Source organism: Phaenicophaeus curvirostris, chromosome 3 (genome assembly GCF_032191515.1).
Source record: "Phaenicophaeus curvirostris isolate KB17595 chromosome 3, BPBGC_Pcur_1.0, whole genome shotgun sequence".
NCBI classification, from domain to species: domain Eukaryota; kingdom Metazoa; phylum Chordata; class Aves; order Cuculiformes; family Cuculidae; genus Phaenicophaeus; species Phaenicophaeus curvirostris.
In genome coordinates, this window is record NC_091394.1 from 64,734,332 (window position 1) to 64,743,119 (window position 8,788).

Sequence of the window (8,788 nt, forward strand, 5' to 3'; positions counted from 1 at the left end):
TACTGACCTGTCAGCCTCACCTCTGTGCCTGGGAAGATCATGGAACAGATCCTCCTAGAAGCTGTGCTAAAGCACGTGGAGGACAGGGAGATGATCAATGGCAGCCAGTATGGCTTCACCAGGGGCAAATCCTGTATGAGCAACTTAGAGGCTTTCTATGATGGAGTAACCACAGCAGTGGACACAGGTAAGCTGACAGATGTGATCTATCTAGATTTCTGTAAGGCCGGTGACACAGTCCCTCACAACACCCTTCTCTCTAAATCGGAGATACGGATTTGATATGTGGACTGTTCGGTGGATAAGGATTTAGTTGTTTGGTCACATTCAGAGAGTTGTGGTCAACGGCTCAGAGTAGTCCAGATGGAGATCTGTGACTACTGGTGTCTCTCAGGGGTCTATACTGGGACCAGTGCTGTTCAATATCTTCATCAATTATACTGACAGTGAGATTGAGTGCATCCTCAGCAAGTTTGCAGATAACACCAAGCTGAGTGGTGTAGTTGCCAAACCAGAAGGATGAGATGTCATCCAGAGGGACCTGGACAAGCAGGAGAAGCGGGCCTCCAAGAGCCTCATGAGATTCAACAGGGCCAAGTGCAAGGTCCTGCACCTGGGTCAGGGCAATCCCCATTTTCAGTACAGGATGGGGGATGATGTAATTGAGAGCAGCCCTGTGCAGAGAAGGACCTGGGGGTGCTGGTTGATAAGAAGCTTGACATGAACCAGCAATGTGTGCTTGCAGCCCAGAAGGCCAACTGTATCCTGGGCTGCATCAAAAGAAGCATGGTCAGCAGGTCAAGGGAGGTGTTTCTGCCCCTCTATTCCTCTCTTGTGAGACCCCACCTGGAGTACTGTGTCCAGTTCCAGAATCCTCAACATAAGAAGGATATGGAGCTTTTGGAATGGGTCCAGAGGAGGGCTACAAAGATGAACAGAGGGCTGGAGCACCTGATCTAGTGGGATGCCCCTGCCCATGGAAGGGGTGTTGGAACTAGATGGTCTTTAAGGTCACTTCCAACCCTAACTGTTCTATGATTTGATAATTGTTAAACTGATACAGCCCAGAATAACACATCATCCTCTGACTTCAGACCACTTTAGGTCTTTATTTTCCATTCAAGCACAGTCATTTCTTTCTTTTCCACTGCAAAGGGACATCAGCATTTCAAGTACCTAAAATGCGTTAACTCCTTGCCCTGTAAAAACTGTAAGTTGTGGGCAAGACACAATATTAACTCTACAAAACACAGTTTTGCTAGAAGGGAATGAGTGACTACCACTTTCAGCCATACAGAAGATTACATCTATGGTGTGCAAGCTTAGTGTACATATTTTCAATCTACATAGAGTATTCATGTTCTTTCATTCTTATGCGAAGAAGAAAATGTACCACAAATTATCTCACCACTGTGCAGTTAACACTCATTTCATACAGAACTGTAGCAAGAAAGTAGTTTCAGCAAAACAAGCAAAAGTATGTTTGCACTGTGAATGTGCACACAAATTGGCAAGTACTAAAAAGTAGCTTTAAACTATGTTTAGAGTTACATTTTATAACCAGTAAAGTGTCAACAGGTTGACTTTCTCTTTCAAAATAAAGGCAACAAGTATTCTGGCCACACTGAAACAAAACAGTATATTTCTGGTAGTAAACTTTAATTTTGGAAAAAACACTAAGGTTTAGACTTGAATAAGAGCTTTTCTCCTTGAGAACATAATTGAAATCTGCTAAAATAATGTATTGATCCATATTCACTCAATCTTCACAAATAATCTATTTTTGGAAATTGATAGAAAAGGAGGATTATTCCTGGGAATAACGTAAATGGCTGTTCAGCAAGTCCTGACATTAATTAAGAAACAGCAAAGAACAAAGACTGAAGAGATACCTTGTGAACTCAAAGTGTGGTGGTGGAAGAAGTATGAAGAAAAGAAAGAAACGTAAGCTCCACTGTAGACTAGGTGTAAGACCTTGGGAATTGGGTTGTTCAGGATTTTTTTGGTTTATTTCGGGTTTTTTTCTAAGTTCATTGTTTTTAGATTTCATTCTGTCACACAGACATATGATAAATTTACAAGTTCATATAAACACTGTAATGAAAGTGTCAGTATATACTAACAAATTTATTCATATACAGACTTTCCTCCATCCTCAAAGTCTTCTTTTTTTAAATGGAATTTAGTACCTCCTACATAAACTGTGAGGCACAAATAGGTGACATACTGCATTGTTTTTAATTGGAGTGATTTTCTTCAAAATCCATGGGCAAGGCTCATTAGAGATCAATACTGACAGCAAGGAGAAACTAAATCCGTTCACACACACATGAATTACAGCATGGGCAAAGTAAGAGTAAAATCCCACAATAATTCTGGCCTAACAAGTAAAATGTTATTTCACTTTCCATACCCATTCTTCAACTCCAGACTTTTCCACTGAGGCAGCCAATAAAGCCGCAAATTGTGATATGCCCACTATAAATCCTACCAAAGAGTAACAATGTCTTGCATAGCTCACTAAAAAAAGCATCAAAAGAGCAACTCTCAGTCATTGCTATATCAGATATATATTCTATATCTCAGAATCCCCTCCACAGCAGCTCAGTGATCCATACTACCTAAGACTTACAGATAAACCAACATATTCAAGTAAATATTTGAATTATTTTGTCACCTAGACTTTCTGCCCTTTCATTAATACATTAATGGTTTCCATACAATGTGGATTGTTTTATCAAAATGTTATCCACTCCAAATAGCAAGTAACTTCTTGAAGATTAAAAAAAAAACCACGTAATTAGGCTTTACAGAGGGCATTACATTCTAGTTGCAGAAAGCAAATGCAAATTACAAAGAAGCTTCTGAATACCTAAGTAATGGGAGCACACTCACAGAAAGAGTGAGATTTACTATAAGTTGTAACTGCTAAAATGAGAGCAAAGCAAGAATAATAACTGCCAGTAACTGTTTTAATGGGAGATTGTTGTGGAAGCCATTTAAGGAAATGCAAGACTTGGAATGGTATAGCAATGCAGCTGCAAAAGAGAAGAATAACTGAGTGTTATTAATATGTTGCTGTACAGCTTCAGACATTTAAATTCATGAACTAATTTCAAACTTCAAAATGCCAAACCACACCAGTGACCATACACTTTCCATAGGAACTGTGCCTTTTATTTCCATAAAACTCTTAAGTAAAATTTCCATTAGTCTTTAACAACTTGTAATTTCCATGGAACAAGATTGAAAAAAATCATAAACAGTAGCAAAATGCACCGCGGTAAATTCACCACACTCCAAATCTATTTTTCAAACTACTCATCAACTCAAAATAAAGTGTATAAAATCAGCAGAAGTATTACAAATGCTCAGGAGAGGAAACACTGTTCTAGGTAATACGTAAATGCGTGACTGAATAAAAGAAAATAAACTTCTCCCACTCAGTTTTTCATCATGTAAATACTAGTTCTGAATATTCACAACACTAACAGAATAGCTTTGTTTTAAAATCCCATTAAAAAAATCCTTTTTTTAATAGTTCTGTACCCTAAATTGATTAAACTATACAAGCTGTCATTTTCCATGTCACATTTCTACTTGGTATGTTTTGAAAAGGCTAGGCTACTGAATCATTAAAAATAGGGAGTGTTTGCATAATGTAAATACTGCTGACAAACTACTAACCATAGAACTGGTAAGATGCCTTAGTAATATGTAACCACTGACGTAATATTACAAATTATTCTTACTAGTTAAAATTGTCATTTCACCAGTATATATGTCTGTTCAAAATGTTATTGCAACACAGAGCAGGAGTCCTGGCAACTGTATTTATTCCCCGAAATCTTAAAATATTATCAAAATATTATCTGTAATAAAGACAGGAAATATAGGTTATCTAAGATGAATTATCTTGATGGGTAAAAGCCAAAGAATACTTCTGTAAGATTTAAAATCCCAAGAGAAGAAGAGCTCAGATCCCGTCTGCAAGCACACAATGGAATCACAGCTGACGATGCACATCTTTTTCTGGATGTCTCCATATGCTCAGGAGGGTTTTTCCACCCCCCACCTCTCCCTCCCCATTTCTCCCTCTCCGCTTCCCTTGCTCCCAGCATTACATTGAAGAATTTATCATTATCTGCTGCCAGGAGTATGAGAATGTTTTAACAACTAACAAAAATATAGCAGTGCAGTGAACTTCACCTCATTTAAAAATAAAAATAAGGGATCCTGCCAGAGTAGCAGTCTGTAAATAAATTAACTAATAGTAGAAAATGAGTGGATGAATGGATGCTGTAACATGCCTTCTATAAAGCAAATATCAATGTTACCCTGTTCTTGGTTTAAAATGTTGTGTCATATAGAAGAGTATATGCTGTAACACTACAACTAACCTCTGACCTCCAAAGCTAAACAGAGAAATAAAACAATACTGAGCATTTAAATGCTTCTAAGAATACTAAAGAAATGTGTCAAATTTTTAAAATACTTCATACCTACTTGCATATGAACTGCACTGTTTAGAGGCCGAGCACAGCAAACCCACAAAAAATGAACACAGCAAGAACAGTTTTAGTTCAGTATTCCCTTTCTCCAATGCACAATATATTAGCATTCAGCAGACAAAGAGAGTTACATTGATACTTGAATGTGGTACCAGTCTTCAGTTCAGCTTTTTTCTTTTAAATGAACTGACGGCACCCTTAATGCTCAGACCTCCTAAGCCTCTGCACTTCTGTTGCAAGGTGCTAGAGAAACCCTGAGCACAGAAGCCCAGATCTTGCCAACGAGACAGTGACGTGGGCAACAAAGGCAAGGAACAGAAGACACTGGGCATTGTAGCAGCAGCTGGCTCACTGACTTTGTTCTTCCTGCTGCAAAACCTGGGCTCCTTGTAGATGGGCAAGTTCTTACTGGGCTTTTCCAGGGATGGAAGGAGAAGTTGGGAACACCAACACTACAGACTGCTTACATGCCTCTTCTGACAAAGCCTTTCAGGCTTATAATGAGCAAGCTACATCCTCAATGATGATAAAAACAAACATTAATCTTAAATAATTTATTTGTACTTCAGAGCTTCTGTTTAACACAATATATCACACTACATGCGACTAAACCCCTACTATTTTCTTATTTTTCCACTGTAAAGATTCTTTGACTATCTTCTCTCTCAAATAACGTAGTTCCAGCTTAAAACGTTTGACTGAACTGTCTTATCCAAAAGTATCATTCTTGACAGCAATAAAGTATTCCTTCCTCAACCATCTTGAGTTTCAAATTTAGAACCGATACCACCAGGACTCTCAATGAGGAACACGAGGAGATTTACACATTTAGTAAAGAAGCGTCTCCAGACATTGCAGAGATACTGATGAAGCATGTCATACATGAATCCTCTCCCTAGCAAAGACCACAAGCTTGAGAAAGCACAAAGTTCAGAAATTTTCAGGTTTAATGCAAAATAAGAAAGTATATTGTCTGGGGAAAAAAAAAAGAAAAATTCTTACACCACCTTTGTCAGGCACTTATTGCTCACCAAAGTGAGATACAAACATACTAAAAATCACATGACTTCAAATGTTTGCATGGTGTTAGTGATCAACGTTTCTTCTTAAAGCTGTTCTAAATACTTCTGAAGGTTGAGTCCATGACAAAGTATTTTGTTCAAGACCGTAGATGACCAGGATTGGTTACAAACATTAAGCTTATCACAGCACTTCTCATAAACTTAGGGATTAACCATTCGGGAGCAATTTACATCTTTATCTCCTGTGACACAGCCAAGCCGATTGCTATGATCAAGTCCCCAAGCAGCTGTATCACAAATATCAAAATAAGGGACACAAATGCACGAGCATCCATACGTGTTTGCATACACATCAGTATGTGCAAATATCCACAAGCCTGGTATATCCTATTTGTGACACCACTGCTGACGTAAACAAGCAAGCGTCCTGAAAACTATGTAGGAGGCACAGCACCTACACCACCTGCAATAAAACAACCAGTTTCCATTCACAGTGGTCTTAAGCTGTGTGTGAGCAAACAAGAGCCCTGCTTTGGGGAATAATAGCTTCAGTATGACATTAATGGCTGTGTGCAACATTGTCATTTCTCTGAGAGCATCCAATGCATGGGACTAGCAGCTCCCTCTCTTTAGGCAATCAGAGAGGATTCCCCTATGAGAGGAGCCCACCCAGGTGGCCCAATGCTGCTATCAGGTTGTAAAGAGCCAGGAAATTAACTGGCTAGAGTTGATTTTATAGTTCAGTACATAAAAACCCAAAGGGATAAAAAACAAATTACTGCCTTCAGCCACGATGGCAGCACATGAAGAACTAAAAAAAAAATTAAAAATTGTTTAAGTAAAAAAAAGAGTTGCAGTCTTAAACTGCTTACTTATTTACAGCATCGGTAGAGTTCTGCTCTAACTCTAATTGCCAGACTCTATATGCTTAGCTCAAACTATACTTAAATACCATAAAAATATTATCAGTTCGGTTCCAAAGCCTATTCACGTGCTTCCCAGTGCTGTGAAAGAAACAAAACAGAAATACAAAAACAACTGGTTATCACTGAAGAAGCCAGGTGCTCTCCTTTTGCAGGGAGACTCTTTCCTGGGTAAATCACAAGCGCGTTTCGAGAGCGGCCTCCGCAGACACACACTTCGGACAGAAGTACCCCGGCTAACTCAGAACTCGGGACCCAGATTCCTCTATTTCTCGGTGAAAAACCGAGAAGCACCGACCTCCTCGCCGCCACCCCCCAAACCCTGTTTTCGCCAGGCTCTCGGGCAGGTCTCCCGCAGACAAACCCCACGGCCCGCACGCCCCTCTCTGGAAGGGGAACCGCTCAGGCCCGAGAGGAGGCGCAGGAGCGAGGGGCAGCGAGGGAGAGGGACGAGGCTCCACTCGCACCTCGCCTGCGAGAACCGCGGCGGCGGACGCGGAGCCGCCCGCGGGGAAGCGGCAGCGACCGGCGCCGCTCAGGGACCCCAGCCCCGCGCCCGGCCGGCTGCCAACACCCCCCCCCCACCTCCCTCCCTCCTCCTCTTCTTCCTCGTCCTCCGCCTCCTCCCGCCGCTCCCCGCCCCGCGCACTCACGCAGCCACACGGCACTGCGGCGGCGGCCGGGCCCCCACCCCGCCCGGGCTGCGGGGAGGCGGCGGCCGGGCGCCCCGGGCCCTGCTCGCGCGCAGCTGCGCGTCCCCGCCGCGCGCCCCCGCGGCTCCCAGCGGCGCGCACACGCTACCCCCGCGCTCAAACTTACAGAGAAGTTGCCCGCTTTGCCCCCCTCCTTCCCCTGCGCGTCCCCTGCGGGGGGAGAGAGGGAAGGGGGACAGGGCACCGCGGAGCCTGCGCGGGGGGGAGAGGGAAGGGGGACAGGGCACCGCGGAGCCTGCCCGGTTCAGGGAGGAGAGTGAGGGGGAGAGGGCACCGCGGACCCTGCCCTGCGCTGGGGGAGAGGGAAGGAGAGAAGGGGCGAGGACACCGCAGAGCCTGCCCGGGGCGGGGGAAAGGAGGCGCCGGGCCCCGCGGAGGCGAAGCGGAGCGGCCCGCACCCTTGCGCGCCGAGTCGCCGCCAGCCGGGGAAGGGGAGGCGGGCGAGCACCGCCCTGCTCCCCAAATCGCCCCTTTTGTCACCGGGGAGCGAGCCTCCCTCCAAGTTTCGGTGCGCGGTTTGCGGTCGGAGGGTCCTAAGCGGCCCCTCGCGGATCGCCCTGCGCGCCCCGGCCGCCCCCTCCTTCCCCCCGCAGCGCGGCCGGGGCAGCCCCTGCCCCCCCGAGGCACCCCTCGCACTTTCCCCCCCAGCCGGAGAGGCGGCACCCGGTCCCTCCGGCAGGAAACCAGCCCCCTCGCCCCGGCGGGGTGCGGTGCCGCATCCCCCCCTCCCTCCCTTTAATCGTCCCGGGAAGTCGCCCCGCGCCCCCCCCGCGAGATGCCCCGGCCCCGCGGCTCCCCCCGCGCTCCCCACGGCGCCGCCGCCCCGCTCCCCGTTCCGTCGCCGGAGAAGCCGCGGTGCCGCCCCGCACGGCAGCCGGGGGGGGTGGGGGGGGAGGCGGCCGCGGGCGCCGTTACCGAAGTCAGTGCCGCCTCCCGCCGGTGCCGACCTTCGCTTTGTAAGATGAAGCTGAAGCCGGGGCTGCGGCCGCCATGTTCCCGTTTTAATAACTGCCTGCTTGTTTATTTCAATGGAGACCCTCCCACCGCTCGCCCTCCTCCTCCCCTTCTCCCCGGAGGAGGCGGGGGGAGGCGCGAGTCCCTCCCTCCCTGCCCCCGGGCGCGGCTGCGGCTGCCGGGCCCCGCGATGGGGAGGCCGCTCCGGGCCGCCGCCGCCCCTCGGTGCCCGCTCCCCGCCCGCCGCCGCGGTGGCAGCCGCCCCCCTCCCCCCCCGCCCGCCTCCTCCCACGGGGGAGGAAGAAAGGGGCAAAGGAAAAGACAAAAAGTCCTTCGCCCGCGGAAGGCGAGACTTTAAATGTGGCCCCGATGCCTTCTTGTAGCCGCCCTGCGAGCTGCGTCCGCCCGCGGAGGAGCCTCGCGCTCCGGAGGGACCCGCGCTGCCAGCCCCGCCGAGAGGTTCTCGGCGGTCCCTGCGCACAAAAACAGGGGGACGCGGGGGGAGCAGTCTGTTTGTCTTTCTTTGCCCCCGGACAGAAGAAAAAATAAATAAAAAAAGAAACAGGGATATATATACATGCTGCAATTTGTATTATAAATACACAGCATCGACTGTATCTTACTCAGGAACGAGGGGATGGAGATGCAGGGTTTGGGTGGGATGG

At 46.8% G+C, this 8,788-nt stretch overlaps 1 protein-coding gene across 7 annotated transcripts in view; it reads right to left on the bottom strand.

Moving 5' to 3' along the window:
* NCOA2 (nuclear receptor coactivator 2) overlaps positions 1 to 8,252 on the bottom strand; it is a 195,152-nt gene extending 186,900 nt beyond the window's left edge. For 3 of the 7 annotated variants that reach the window (XM_069854222.1, XM_069854224.1, XM_069854219.1), the window contains exon 1: positions 8,117 to 8,252. The gene's annotated coding sequence lies outside the window, so the exon portion shown is untranslated. Of the gene's footprint in view, positions 1 to 8,084 lie in introns of all 7 variants that reach the window. The other 4 variants (XM_069854223.1, XM_069854220.1, XM_069854225.1 and 1 more) reach the window with 3 other exon arrangements.
* Between the last annotated feature and the right edge of the window lie 536 nt (positions 8,253 to 8,788).